The following is a 15,529-nucleotide window of genomic DNA, read 5'->3' as shown; positions in this document are numbered from 1 at the left end:
AAAGCAAGAAATCATTTCAGGGAGCTATGTACAGGACCCCAACAGTAACCACACAGTAGGGTCAATAATGAGGAAGGAATTATGGGAGCTTGTCAAAAGGGTTCGGTGATTATGTTGGGAGATTTTAACCTTCATGTCGACTGGAAAATTCAGATGAGAGAAAGTAGTCTAGCTGAGGAATTCGTTGAACCTCTTCGAGCGGTATGATATGATACCAACCAAATAGCAGGCTAAACTTGCTTTTGACCAATGAGATAAGACTGTTCTCAGAGTGAAAGCAATCCAGACAACAGTGATCATACTTTCATTGAGAGAGATGTTTGGATCCAAGACTACTATTTTGAACTTCAATCAGGGCAATTACAAGGGCATGAAAGCAGAGTTGGCAGAAGTGAACTGGCAATTTATGTTAAAGGATAGATCAGTAGAGACATAATGGCAAACACTTAAGGGAATATTCCAGAAAGTGCGGAACAGATACAAACAAGAAAAACTAAGGATAGACCTGCCATTTGTGCTTGACTAAAATAGACAAAAATAGTATCAAAAGAAAAGACATAATTCTGTCAGGATAGGTGGCAGGTTGGAAGATTGGATACAATATAAACAAAGCAAAGGATTACTTAAAATTAATAATGAGGGAAAAACTGGAGTACAATGGAAATTTAGCCAAAAGCATTAAAAACTGATAGGAAAATGTTTCTTTGGCTATTTAAAAAAGAAAAGAGATAATAAATTTAGGATTGTACCTTTCCAAAATGAGCCTGGGAATGACAGATGAATTGAGCAGGAATGTTGCATCAATCTTCACTACTGAGAATACAAGTGACATCCTGGATGTAGCAATGAATCAGGAAATGAAAGGGAAAGTGAAACCTAAGCAAATTACAGTAAGTAAGGAACTGGAACTGAATAAATTGCTGGAACTGCAAGTTGACAAATCCCTGGGCCGTGGTGGCTTTAATCCTAAGGTCTTAAGCAAAGTAACTCGTGAAGTAGTTGATGTGTTGGTTTTATTTTATCAAAACACATTAGATTTTGGAAGGTTACTTCAGATTGGAAAATGGCTAATGAGGTTCCTTTATTCAAAAAACGGGAGGCAGGCAGAATACGCGAAACAATAGACCAGTTAGCTTAACATTTGTGACACATAAAATTCTTAAAGCCATTATTAAAGACATTATAACAAGGTACTTGGATAAGTTCAAGGTAAACAGGTAGAGCCAACATGGTTTTATCAAAGGGGTATCATGTTTAACTAAGTTATCGGAGTTCTTTGAAAAAGTAACTTGTGCTCTTAATAAATGGGTTCCAGTGGATATCTTGTACTGAGATTTTGAGAAGGCATTTGAATAGATACAACATGAAAGATTATTGAGGAAAATAAAATTTCATGGTTTGGGGGTAAAATATTGACATGGGGAGAAGATTTGCTGACAAATAGGAAATCGGGTAAGAAGAACTATACCTTTTTCAGACTGGCAGGATGTTATGAAGAGTGTGCCAAAAGAGTTGGTGATGGGGCCTCCAATCTTTATATGTATGATTTGGGTAAAGTGACCAAAGATATGAAAGCTAACATTGCTGATCACACAAAGATAGGTAGGAAAGTGAATTATAAGTACATAAGGAGTTTACAAAGGATACAGTTCTGTTAAGTGAGTGGGCAAATGGAGTACAATGTGGGAAAGTGCGAAATTTCCACTTTTGTAGAAAGAATACAAAAAATAAATTATTGAAGTGGTGAAAGGTTGTAGGATTCTGAGATGCAGAGTGCTTTTTCTGTCCTTGTGCTTGAATCACATAAGTTAAGTTACTTTATAATTCATGGACTGAGGGCATCATTTATTACCATTTCCTTAATGCCCAGAGGGCAGTTAAGAGTCAACCACATTGCTTGTGGGTCTGGGTTCACAGGCCAGATTCCTTCCTTAAATGATACTAGTGAACCAGATGGGTTTTTCCCGACCAATCGACAATGGGTTCACGGTCATCATTAAACTTTTATTCCCAGATTTTTTTTTCATTTAATTCAAATTCCACCATCTGTCATGACGGGATATGAACCTGGGCCCTCAGAACATTCCCTGGTTCTCTAGATTCACCCAATGACTAGGCTGTTGCCTAGTTATAAACAAATAATCAAGAAAGCTAACAGCATGTTCTAGTTTATTGTGGGGGTTAGTTAGTATGTCATGCTTTTATTATCTATTTACTGTACTTACAGAAGATGTTAATATGTTTGAAGCAGTCCATTGACTAATACCTGGAATGAGTACATTATGAGGAAAGGCTAGGCTTGTATCCTCTGGAGTTTGGAAGGGTTGTAGGTGATTTAACTGAAACATGTAAGATCCTGAGGAATGTTGACTGGAAGACATTGAAAGCATGCTTGCTGTTGCGGAGAATCTAAGACTCAGGGTCATAATTTGAAAATAAGAGTTTTCCCAATTAAGACAGAGATGAGGATTTTGCTTTCTCTCAGCGGGTTGTGAACCTTTGAAATTGCCTTCCTCAAAAGGCATTTGATGCAGAATAAGCACAGGAGGATCAATTCTTGATTACTAAAGGGATGAAAGATTATTGGGTATAATCAGGAATGTAGTGTTGAAGTTAAAATCTGTTTAGAGAGGCTGGGCGGACAAGGTTGAAGAGGATTATGATCTTGAGAGGTGAGTGCCTGAAGAAGTTACCTCTCTCTTTGCCAACAGCATGTTGAGTTACCAGGCTGCCCAAATATTTTTGGCTTCTTTTGCAAACCAAAAAGGAAGTTGGCAGAGGAGGAAAGAGACCCTTAAATGACGAATAAATGTTCACTTAAGGCCACAATAGGGCTAAGAGTAGCCGGGCTAGGGGTAGTGTCCATAACCCTGGACTGGGAGGCCTGGGTTCAAGTCGCACCTGCTACAGAGGTGTGTAATAACATCTCTCAGTAGGTTGATCAGAAAAAAAATGTCACTGAGCAATTTGATGCCTTGCAGATCCCTAAACATGGTCCAATCACAGCATTTGACTGTTCTGTATAGCACAGTTGAAGCAACAATAGTCAAGCTCTGTACACCACTACTTAAAAATGATGGAAATGTATAGTAAATTGCTCACGTACTGGCAATTAACATAGATCCAGAAGTCAGTGCACTTTGCAGGTTTATGCCAAATAAACATTTTTGGCAAAGAAGAAACACACAGGATATTTTAACCTCTGGGCCAAAATGTGAAACCTTGACTTTGTTGCATGAAATGATGTCTGAAATCAATCCAAAATGTCCAGGGTTTCCAAACTGTGCAATTTCTTACATCCAAGGATATAAATGCAAGTCACCAGTTTTCCTTTAGCACAACAGAATTAATAGCAGTCATGTTTGCAAATATCATTTCTTCAAATTTCTTGATAGGATTATTCGTATCACCAAATGTAAGCCAGCAGAAATAATCCCTCGGTGCTAAACTCCTCGGACAAAGAATGTCAAAAAAAATTTAAATTGGAGTGTGGAACAATTATAAAGACATTTGTTCAGGGACATGGATCAGAAAGGTTGAGAGGGATTTGGGCCCAGTGCAAACAAATGGGACTTACTCGGTTGAGAAAACCAGGTCAGCATGGACAAGTTGGGCTGATGGGTCTGTTTCTGTATGATTCTATGAGGCTATAGAGTGGCTCTATATATCAAAAATTATAAGCTGTATTCATTGAACCAAACAGCAGCTAGGCAAGTTTAATATCCAGTTTTTAATGATGTCTTGGAAGTGAATCACCAAGAAAAATCTTGGCTGGAATCAAAGGAAAGCAGGACTTTGGTCAACAAGAGGCCATTCTCAATGAGTTGAATTGAATTGAATTTATTGTCACATGTACCGAGGCACAGTGAAAAGCTTTGTCTTGCAAGCAATACAGACAGATCACAGAGTTAAGTAGCATAGATAAATAAATAATACATAAACAGCGGCAAAAACAACAATACAGGTATAGGTGAATGTTAAGAGTTTGTGAGTTCATTCAGTATGCTAACAACAGCAGGGTAGAAACTGTTTTGAAACCGGCTGGTGCATGTGTTCAGGCTTCTGTACCTTCTCCCCGATGGTAGAGGTTATAGAAAAGTATTGCCAGGGTGGGATGGATTGTCGAGAATACTGGCGGCCTTTCCTTGACAGTGGGTCTGGTAAATGGATTGTATTGATGGGAGGTTGGCTTTGTGATTGTCCGGGCCGAGTTCACCACTCTCTGTAACCATCTCCGATCTTGAATGGTATAGTTGCTATACCAGATAGTGATACCTTCAGACAGAATGCTCGTGATGGGGCACCTATAAAAGTTGGCAAGGGTATTCGCCGTCGCACCAAATTTCCTCAGCTGCCTGAGGAAGAAGAGACATTGTTAGGCCTTTGTAACCAGCGCATCCACATGAAGAGTCCAAGAAAGCTTGTTGTTGATGACCACGCCCAGGAACTTGACACTCTCCACTCATTCCACCTCTGTGCTGTTAATGTGCAGGGGAGCATGAGTAACATCCCGCTGCAAGTCAATAATGAGTTCCTTGGTTTTGCCGGAATTGAGAACTAGGTTGTTCTCAGTGCACCATTTTTCCAGGTCTTCCACCTGTAGTCTGTTTCATCGTCATCTGAGATTCAAATGACTACGGTGGTGTCATCAGCGAACTTGTAAATGGCATTAGTCTGGTATTTGGTGACACAGTCATGTGTATACATTGAGTACAGTAGGGGGCTGAGTACGCACCCTTGGGAGCTCCAGTGTTGAGTGTTAGTGACGATAAAATATTGTACTCAATCTTTACTGATTGTGGCCTGTGGGTCAGCAAACTGAGGACCCAGTTGCAGAGAGTGGGGCTTAGTCCAAGATCCCTAAGTTTAGTAATCAGTCTTGGGGGGGAGAATAATGTTGAAGGCTGAACTTTGTCAATGAGTAGGATTCTTACATAGCTGTTCTTGGTCTCATGATGTTCTCGGGAAGAGTGAAGGGCAAGTGATAGGGCATCTGATGTTGATATGTAGGTCTGATAGGCACATTGAAGTAGGCCAAGAGTAGTGGGGAGGCTGGAGTTGATTCGTGCCATGACCAGCCTTTCAAAGCACTTCATGACCACCGTGGTTGGGGCCACTGGGCGGTAGTCATTGAGACATGCTGCATGAGCCTTCTTGGGCACAGGGATGATGTTGGCCCTCTTGAAACAGGCAGGGACAGTGGCCTGCTGCAGGGATAGGTTGAAGATGTCTGAGAAGACCTCTGCCAGTTGATCTGTGCATGCTCTGAGTGCACGGCCTGGTACTCCATCTGGTCCCATCGCTTTCCTTGGATTCACATGATCGAAAGTTGATCTGACCTCTGATGCAGTGACTATTAGGATAGGTTTGTCAGGACTTGCCGGAATAGGTTAGATTAGATTAAATTCCCAACAGTATGGAAACAGGCCCTTCGGCCCAACAAGTCCACACTGACCCTTCAAAGAGTAACCCACTCAGACCCATTCCCCTACCCTATATTTACCCCTGACTAATGCACCTGACACTATGGGCAATTTAGCATGGCCAATTCACCTAACCTGCACATTTTTGGATTGTGGGAGGAAACCGGAGCACCCGAAGGAAACCCACGCAGACACGGGGACAATGTACAAACGCCACACAGTTACCCAAGGTGGGACTCGAACCCAGGTCCCTGTTGCTGTGAGGCAGCAGTGCTAACCACTGAGTTACCATGCCGCCCCAACAAGGGGTGTTACCTCTCTGCTGAAATTCTGCTCAAAGCGAGTATAGAAAGCGTTGAGACGATCTGGGGGGGAATGTGTCATTGTCTGCTATCTTGCATTGTCTCGTCAAATGAGTTAAAATGTGGGCTTCAATCTTAGCCCTAAAATTATCTCCTGCTACGATGATTGAAACCAATGTTACTTTGTTTGAAATTCATACTGATCACCATCTTGAAGGTTGAGAGGAAGCTGGGCACTAATGAAGAAGTATAACTTGAGACAGTTCTTGACTTACTATTCAATTAGAATGGAATTACAGTGACCAACAGCCTGGTCAGGTATTTGATCACTCTCTTCCTGCATGACCGTGCTTTCTGAAATAACATACCACATATAGATGTAAAAGTATATTTGATGTGACAGTAGAATGGAATAAACTTCACGAGGTTTATTTATGTCAATAACACAGCAGCATAAGTAATGCATGGTGCAGTGGCTGTCGACTAGAAAATTGTTATTGAAAAAGTTCAACTAAAATACCACTCAGAATACTTTCACCATCAATGACCCAAAAATATACAAGTGGTGAAAATGAAGGGAAATTGGTGAAACATATCAGGTCCACAGTCATCGACAGATGACAAGTTTTAGTATTGGACAGAACTTGAACAGTAGCCACTAATTTGTTGATAAGTCTTCTTTCATTTTCAAGAGAGCTCTTGAACATTATCTGCTCCTGCCTTAGAATCACTTGATTGTTACAAATATTGCAGTGCAGAAACATTTATGACATGGAAGGAAGTCAGCCATTTCTGCTTGTGTCACCTCTTTGCTGAATCTATCTAAGGTTAGTCCCATTGCCATGTGCCCATGCTTAATGACATCTGCTATCTGTCTATCTACTCTGCTAAACTCAAATGTCTTCCTGAAGTTGTTTCAGTTCTCCTCATTGCCTTTGGTCTGAGTCAAAAATCAATGTGACTTGATAGGCCAATGCTACAGTGCCGTAGTAAGGGAGAATTGCTGCACCAGAACAGTATTTTGGAGGAGGTATTGAACCAATTCTTTTATTTTGCTTTATTCATTTAAGGGACATAGACATCATTGGCAAGGCCAACAATATGGTCTCATTCTCAAAGCAGCAACTTAAGCAAACTGGAGCGAGTGGCAAATGCAACTAGGCTATGGGCTGAGTGTTGGAAAATGGGACTTGTGTAGATTCAGTGTATTTTTGTTGGTGCACGTTTGATGGGCTAAAAACTCTCTTCTGCACTGTATGACTCCAACTCCATATGACAATGGACACTAAAATGAGCATTCAATAAAGGGTGAATGCAAAAGCGTTACATTGTTTTTCCATAATAAAGAAACTGTTTCTAATTCCCCTGTAACAGTTAATGTATGGCAACCATGAGGCATGCCAGAATAGCTCTCTGACTAAGTTAGTCTCAATATGGTACACATGAATAACTAATGCAGTATGAAACATTTACAAGTGAGATTAAATTTGGAAAGTCAGCCATGACACCTTTGTGCTCTCAAGTCTTATGTTGAAAGCAATGCAGTTCAGCAGTAAAGTTGTGAAGTAAAACTTTCCCTGTTTGCCCAAAACACTTCTGAATAGGCAAACTCTAGACACAGCATTATCAGTTGGACTTTATCAATGAAAAACTTTGCCTGTCGCTAAATCACATGTTTTGTACACACATTATTGGCATGGAGGTTTAATCATAAGCACATGGGAAAGCTAAGAGAGAAAGTGGAAGCTACATACAGTTGTGGTTACAACATCGGAAATGGCATGTTGTTGAGAAAGTCTTGGTCATATTCTCGAAACTTTTAAAACAGACTTATGTCAGGTATCTTCATGAAACATCTTCAGCAAATTGGTGTTCAGTGCATAGAGCATACCCTTTATCTATTCATTCATTCACTTCTGCTATTAAATTTTTCAAAGATAACCATGCTGAAAATTGTGCAAAACCAAATGTGTAAAACTAGCTTCCTAAACCACCAGTTTGAAACAGAAAAAAAAACTGAATATAAGAACAATCAGGATTTTCCAAAGACATTTACAGATAATAGTATATTTTAAAAATGTAGTCACTGTTATACTTGGAGAAATGTAGCTACCAATTTGAGCACAGCAAATTTGCAACAATAGCAGTGTGAAAAATTACCAGATAATGTGTTTTATTGATTTTTTTTGAAAGAGTGATATTACTTTCTGATTAGTCCCACTTATCTCATAGATCAACTAGAGAGGGCAGTTTGTAGCCCGAGGTTTTCAGTACATTCTTAAGTCAAGACTCTCACTATTTCATTCCTGTGTTTTTGATACATCCTGGATTATGTATCTAACTTGCATACCTAAAAGAGCCTGTAGCTGTCACTTACTGACTCAAAAACAAGAGTGTTCACATTGACCTGATGCTGACACCTCACAGTTCTCAGCTCTACCATTGACCTTGGACAACCCTGAACATTTCTTTCCTTGAATGATTGGAAAAAGGCTTCGCTTGTATTTGTATAACTTTCTTGAAGATAGAAAAGAAAACTGTTCAGAGTTCATTCACGGACAAGGAACAGGCAGCTGCAAACCTTCAGAACCGCAGCAGAGGCAGCTCAGACAAAGTTCACCTGATTAATTTCAGAAATGAAAGACTTGTCTCAAGGAGAGATCGAGCAGTTTAGTAGCATAAGAGTAGATCTAGTTGAGATATGTAAGATGCTAGAAGTGATTGACAAAGTCAATATAGAGTGGATGTTTTCCTTTGTGGAGCAATCTAGAACAAATAGTTTTAGGCTAAAGGATAACACATTTAAAATGAAAAAGAAGATAAATTATTTCTCTCAAAAGGTTATGAATCTGTGTAATTCACTACCTCAGACTGCAGTGGATGCCAGGACATTGAATAAGTTTGAGGAGATAGACAAATATTTGGATAGTACTTAGTTAAAGGGTGAGAGAAGCAGCCAAGAAAAAGGAGTTGAGGCCGAGATGAGATCAGCCATGATTGTGTTAAATGGTGGAGAAGGATTGAGGGGCTGAATTATCTGTTCCTGCTGCTAACTCTTTTGTACTTGAGGATGCCCACTCCTTCTTCCAAGAACTCCAGCAGGTATCAGATTTAAAACAGAGATGACAAAGAATTACTTCTGTCAAAGGATTGTGAATCTGTGGAATTCACTACTTTAGACTGCAGTAGACACTAGGACACTGAATACATTTAAGGAGGAGATTGGCAGATTTATGATCAGTAATGGGTTAACAGGGTTATGGGAAGCAGTCCGGAGAGTGGAGTTGAGAACGAGAGGAGATTAACAATTATTATATTAAATTGCGAAGCAGATTTGGGTTCTTATGTTCTAAAACAAATTAGTGTTACTTTTCCTACTGTATTGTTGTCAGGCATTATGCCAATGGTTTTGCATTTTGAGTTCAAAGCAGATTACTTAAGGAAAAAGCATGGTCAAGTATCATCTTCAGATTGAGGCATCTTTCGAACTCTCTTTCTTGCATTTCAACACTGAATATAATTATGCATAGTAAACTGCAGTATAATACGCTTTAACTTTACCCTTCCTTTAACTTAACCCTGCCTGTGTTTTTATGGTCAGTGGACAGCAACTCCCTGACATCATTGTAAATTTTATCCAGGTTCCTAAATCCAGAATATAGTATCGACCTAACAAGTGAAGATCTAAAGATCTAAATTGACTAAATTATGCATTCTATACAATAACTATAGCTCAACGTGACCTGGAATTTTACCTCAAAATCTGAGTGCCCATGACATCAATGCAAGCTCAACCAATTAGTTTGGTAAATCAGATCGTTCCTTCAGTAATGCATGAAGGCAACTAAATTAACTGATAAAAATCAGAAGCACTTGAAAATGTTTTAAGTGATTGCAGCATTTGATTACAGTATTAGCATTAGCTTTACAGACTCTGCAGGTACGCAAATTCTCCAGGTCTGTCATTCTAATCCACTAAAACCACTCAGCGTACATATAGTCTTCCCTCTTCTTGCACTACTTCTCCACAAAGTGATTACTACACTAATGCACAAATAGCCAGGCCAGCAGAAGTTCTCAATTCCGTTCTGGCCCTTTGAATGTTTGACTTTACCAAGAGAATTTTTTTCCTTTTTTGTCTCTTATGCATGCCTCCTCTCTCGAAAATTCAACACATCATCCAAAGGAATCTCTCGCCCTGTATATGAAATTCTTCCGACAAATTATTTTGTAGCTGTATTTTCTGCCTATTCTAATTCCTCTGCTGCACTTGCAAAGAACATTTGAATGTTTCTCTCTAGGCAGTTCAGAAATAGAATGATTGAAGAATCATGAACAGCGGTATCAAAGACAAAAATCAACCACACAATATAGAATAAACATTCTCAATAATGAGCTGGGCCTGGACGAGAAAGTTATTTGGTGAGTATGCAGTACCAAGTTCAGCCCTACATCCTCCTGCAGTGTCTAATCCTCCTGTTTTCTCTATTACAATAAGTCATCTACAGTTGAAGTGGTTTATTTTACATAGCAATTATAAGGTCCAGAGACAGAAAAGACCACTTTGATTCATCTGACCAGCCCTTGAATTCAAAAACAGAATCCACAACAATAAAACTTTGCATTTATACAGCTTCTTCAGCGAGAATCATGTTCCACGATATTTCACTGGAGAGATGCCAAAACGAAACTGAGAGCCACCCTCAAAAGCAGATATATTTAGCAGGTGGCTGAAAGACCTCCAGATCAGATCTCCAGACATCGAAAGGCATGGTTGCCAATACAGTGCTGCCCACTGTACATCAGATGGTAGATGTAAATTGTGAGACATGTACATTGTCCTCTGACTAAACTCTAAAGTTTTCCGCTTTTGGGATAACGAGCAAGCATTTCCGACATGCTTCTGAAGATTGGGATTTTGACACCAATCTTGGTATGGAACAAAACCTGCTTTGTTTCTGCTCAGGGTAGCCTACAATTCAAAATGAGGGACATTCTTTCTCCATTTGTGACTAAGTGTGATACAGTTGTGGCATGTACTCACTAGTTCCCAGCTGTTTTCAGGATGGAGGAATCATAACTTCTTTAGAATCCTGTAGAAGCTGAAAAATAAAACAATGAAGCGTGACCAGTGACTAACTAGTAATGAATGTTCAGTCAGACCTTTCATAGTTAATGTCCAGTTTGAAGGAAAATTTTTTGAAAAATTAAAACAGCAAATGTTAAAAATGCAACATTAATTGAATGAGCATTTGTGGAAGAATGGTGAACATTTTTAATGGGTACTTTTCAGCTGAGCTGTCATCTGTAAAATATTATTACAGCTGATTAGGAATATAGGAACTCAAGGCCATTTATTACCTTGAATCTGCTCCACCAATCAACCAGACCGTGGTGGATCTGTGATCTGACTCCATCCAATTGAGTTTGCCCTGTGGTTCTGAAAATATTTGGTAACATTCAACTGTCCATGTCAGATTTAAAATGAACCATTGAACCTGCGCGAATTGGATGAGGATGTCAAATTCTATCAAACTCTCTTGTGGAAGTGTTTCCGTAATCCACATCTGAAATATCTGATTCGAAGTTTTAGGACTTCCCAATTAATAGAAGTAATTTCAACTGACCTTACTAATACGTTTGCCTTAAAATATTGAAAAATCCATTTAATAATCCTTGGAATTTCTTATTTCTAAGCGAATACAACGCCAATTTGATTTCACACCACTCCACAAGATTTTATCTTTGGAGTGCAGATAACAACTTGGTAAATTTCACTAAAAATGGTAAAATAATAAGATTTCTTGACAAAAAAGTGAAACAGATTTTCCTATTAAGTTAGGTAGAAGCCAAGGTTTAGTGCTTGGTACATTTGAATGTCTATTTAGATACAGATTTAAAATAATTGTCTTTGAATTTGGGCCTGAAAATGATGCATATTACAATTACCAAGTCACATCTTTGTCATTTTTCTAAGCTGCTTAAACACAATGCACTAAGATTCTGACTAACAATTTAAAGGTGGGCTGTAAAAATAATAGTTCCTTGTCAGAGACTTGAAAACTGAAACACTGTACAGTAATGAATTTTGGAATGCTTCGTCAACTTTAAATCAACCTCTGTTTTACTAGTAATTATTGGCTTGCACTTCAGAACAATTTTAAAGAGTAACAGTCATTAAGCTAGCTACTTCTTTTTAACATGAATATGCCATTAAATCGTAATTTTTCTTAACACGTGAGTGGAGAACAACCAATTATTTTTAAACTTTCACCAGCATTTGAGTGTTTGAAGGCGGCATACTAATGGGTTTCTACTGAATTTGGTCCTCCTATTTCCAGTCTATATTAATCATTTGTATGGCAGGATAGAAAGTACCATAGCTAAAGTTGGAGATAACAGTAAAATAGGTGAGTAAGTAAGTTGAAATGAAGAAATCAGAAATTAACAAAAAATATACTTTAATTGAATTGTTTGACAGATGAAATTTAAGGGATAGGTGCTAAGTTATTCATTTTGATTGGAAGAAAAGAAAGGTAACTTATTATCTAAATAAAGAGAAACTTCGGAGTCCTTTGGTGCAGAGAGATCTGAGTATCCTTGTACATAAATCACAGAAAACCGGAACACAGATACAACAGATAATAAGGAAGGAAAATTGAATTTTGGCATTTATTGCTAAAGGAATGGAGGATAAAAGTAAAGAAGCATTGCTGCAAATGTTCAGGGCACAAATGTCAGCATACCCAGAGCATTGTGTACAACTTTGGTTCCCTTACTTGAGAAGGGATGCAGCCATATCGGGGGCACTTCAGAGAAGGTTCAATCGATTGATTCTAGAATTGAAAAAAAGAAGTACAACTAATCCTAAAGCACTATGCAGTATATAACTATAAATTCTGGTGCATCTATAATTGTTAACCAGCACTTATCCTCACGCATTCATCTCATGGCACTTTTGAGTGAGATGCCAGTGTAATAATGTTGCCAAACCACAGGGCTTTGTGCTGTGTAGTTTTGATCTATCCTGGGCTGTCACAGCTTGGATATTAGGAGAATTTCACTGAAACAGCAATACGTAAGAAAAGCAACACCGCGTTATTTTACATTTAATTTCCAAGAAATATTGAGAGGTACACCTGCTGAGGTGTCTCAATGCATTTGATTTGTGCTATCTTTATTCGTGATTAATACAATCCTCTTTGTATTACTTCTTTTAAAAAAAGGATAAATTTATATCTCACTGGCCAGCTGTCAGAATGAGTCAGAGCAGCTGAATTTCCTGAATGTGAGTTCTGTCGCGTAATCTGTCCCTCTGAGCATAAAATACCCACAGGCTACCGCTAATCGAATGACAAATCAGAGAACAATGTTACCAATCTCTTCTTGTTTGGTAGTAGACGTATTGCTTTTAACAAGGATCGTGCACTTTCACTGGATTTATATATTACCACATTCTGTCAAAATACCTCAAAAGAAACCATGTTCACACAATGAATCACTTTTGAACTGTGGGCCTTTGAGGTGAATCACATCTCTTCTGAAAGTATAAAGATGCAACACAAAGTGCAATATGTTGAATAGTCAGTTCATTCTTTTTTTCTGATTAAGGGAGTAATGTTGGCCAGAATGATGGGACACTCCTCCTTTCTTTAAAGAGGCACTTTGACCTTTGAACAATAACCCAAATCAATTGAATGAACAGCTGAATGAGGATTGATCTGGTGCACCAGCTTAGATTATTAATTCATTATTTGAGGTGGAGCTTGAATGCATGTTTGTGTTCTCAGAAGTGGTGATATGGCCAAATGAGCTAAGGTGAGGTAGTACCACACGATAATGATTGAGGGCAGTACTTTAGGTTCTGGATCTTATTTTGCTGTTCTCTTATTCATATCTTCATTTGAGTTGAGTAGATTCCTTACAGTGTGGAAACAGGCACTTCGACCCAACAAGTCTACACCGACCCTCTGAAGAGTAACCCACCCCGACCCATTCCCCTATATTTACCCCTTTACCTAACACTACAGGCAATTTAGCATGGCCAATTCACCTAACCTGCACATCTTTGGACTGTGAGTGGAAACCGGAGCACCCGGAGGAAGCCCACAAAGACACAGGGAGAATGTGCAAACTCCACACAGTCAGTTGCCTGAGGCGGGAATTGAACCCAGGTCTCTGGCGCTGTGAGGCAGCAGTGCTAACCACTGTGCCACCATGCCACCCATGAGAATTGAGACTTTGGAGCTGGAGGAATGCCATAGAATCTTTACAGTGCAGAAACAGGCCATTTGGCCCAACATGTCCACACCGACCCTCTGAAGAGTAAGCCACCCCCACGCATTCCCCTATTACTCTACATTTACCCCAGACTAATGGACCTAGCCTGCACTTTCTGGGGCAATTTAGCATAGCCAATTCACCCTAACGTGCACATCTTTGTAACTGTTGGAGGAAACTGAGCACATGGAGCAAACCCACGCTGACACAGTGGGGAGGATGTGCAAACTCCACAGTCGCCCAAAGCTGGAATTGAACCTCGGGCCCTGGCTCTGTGGAGAAGCAGTGCTAACCACTGAGCCACTGTACTGCCCATTTTTTGCACATTTCCTGAATCTATCTTGATCTTCTTGACCATTTATAACCCACTTATACATCCAGTCTTCCTGTTAGCAAGCCAATATTCTATCTGTGTGATTTGTTACACCCTGCACATGAACATTTATTTTCTGCAATAACTTTTGATGTGGCATCTTATCAAATGCCTTCTCGAAATCTAATTTAAAGCATATAACTTCCTGAAAATTACAGTAAGTTAGAAGGATCAGGTTTAATTTTCATAAAACCATTTTTATTCTTCCTGATTACCTTGAACTTATTGAAGTGCCTTGCTTTAATATCTCTAGTAGTGAGTTTGAACATCTTCCCTATGACAGATTTCTATACTTATGCTAACAGCATGGAGATTCACCATGTCCTTCCCTTTCTAGATGTAATGCTTCCACTTCTGTGTTTTAGATTAGATTCCCTACAGTGTTGAAACAGGCCCTTCGGCCCAACCAGTCCACATCGACCCTCCCAAGAGTAACCCACCCAGACCCATTCCCTAATGCACCTAACACTATGGGCAATTTAGCATGACCAATTCATCTGACCTGTACATCTTTGGACTGTGGGAGGAAACTGGAGGAAACCCGCTTAGATACGGGGAGAATGTGCAAACTGCACACAGACAGTCGCCTGAGGCTGGAATCGAACCTGGGACCCTGGTGCTGTGAGGCAGCAGTGCTAACCACTGAGCCACTGTGCAGCCCTCTTTACGTGCCTCTAATCTTTCACATTTAATATTTAATATCTTTCACATCTAATATTTAACATCTTTCACAAGTCTGATTTTCAGTCCTGAATGAGAACAAATTACATCTAACAATGTTAATGAGTTTTGAGAAGATTTGTAGCTCAAGTTGAGGTTTTGGATGTACGTTTGCTCGCTAAGCTGAAAGGTTCATTTCCAGATGTTTTGTTACCTTACTAGGTAACATCTTCAGTGGACCTCAGGCGAAGCAATGCTGAAAATTCCTGCTTTCTATTTATATGTTTGGGTTTTTTTGGGTTGGTGATGTCATTTCCAGTGGTGATGTTATTTCCGGTGGGGAAGTCACTTCTGGTCCCTTTTCTCAGGAATTGGTAGATGTGTTGATGTGTTTGTTGATAGAGTTCTGGTTGGAATGCCATGCTTCTAGAAATTCTCTTGACCCTCTCTCACTAGTATCCTTATTGACTGGGACAATACATCCATCCTAG

At 39.4% G+C, this 15,529-nt stretch overlaps 1 protein-coding gene across 1 annotated transcript in view; it reads right to left on the bottom strand.

The window, feature by feature from the left end:
- Positions 1 to 15,529, bottom strand: part of LOC140495521 (teneurin-3) — a 2,480,372-nt gene that overhangs the window by 2,378,826 nt on the left and 86,017 nt on the right. The window contains exon 2 of the mRNA XM_072594601.1: positions 10,770 to 10,827. The gene's annotated coding sequence lies outside the window, so the exon portion shown is untranslated. The remainder of the gene's footprint in view (positions 1 to 10,769; positions 10,828 to 15,529) is intronic.

This window comes from Chiloscyllium punctatum, chromosome 2 (assembly GCF_047496795.1).
Source record: "Chiloscyllium punctatum isolate Juve2018m chromosome 2, sChiPun1.3, whole genome shotgun sequence".
Lineage (NCBI taxonomy): Eukaryota > Metazoa > Chordata > Chondrichthyes > Orectolobiformes > Hemiscylliidae > Chiloscyllium > Chiloscyllium punctatum.
This window is presented reverse-complemented; position numbering and strand designations above follow the sequence as displayed.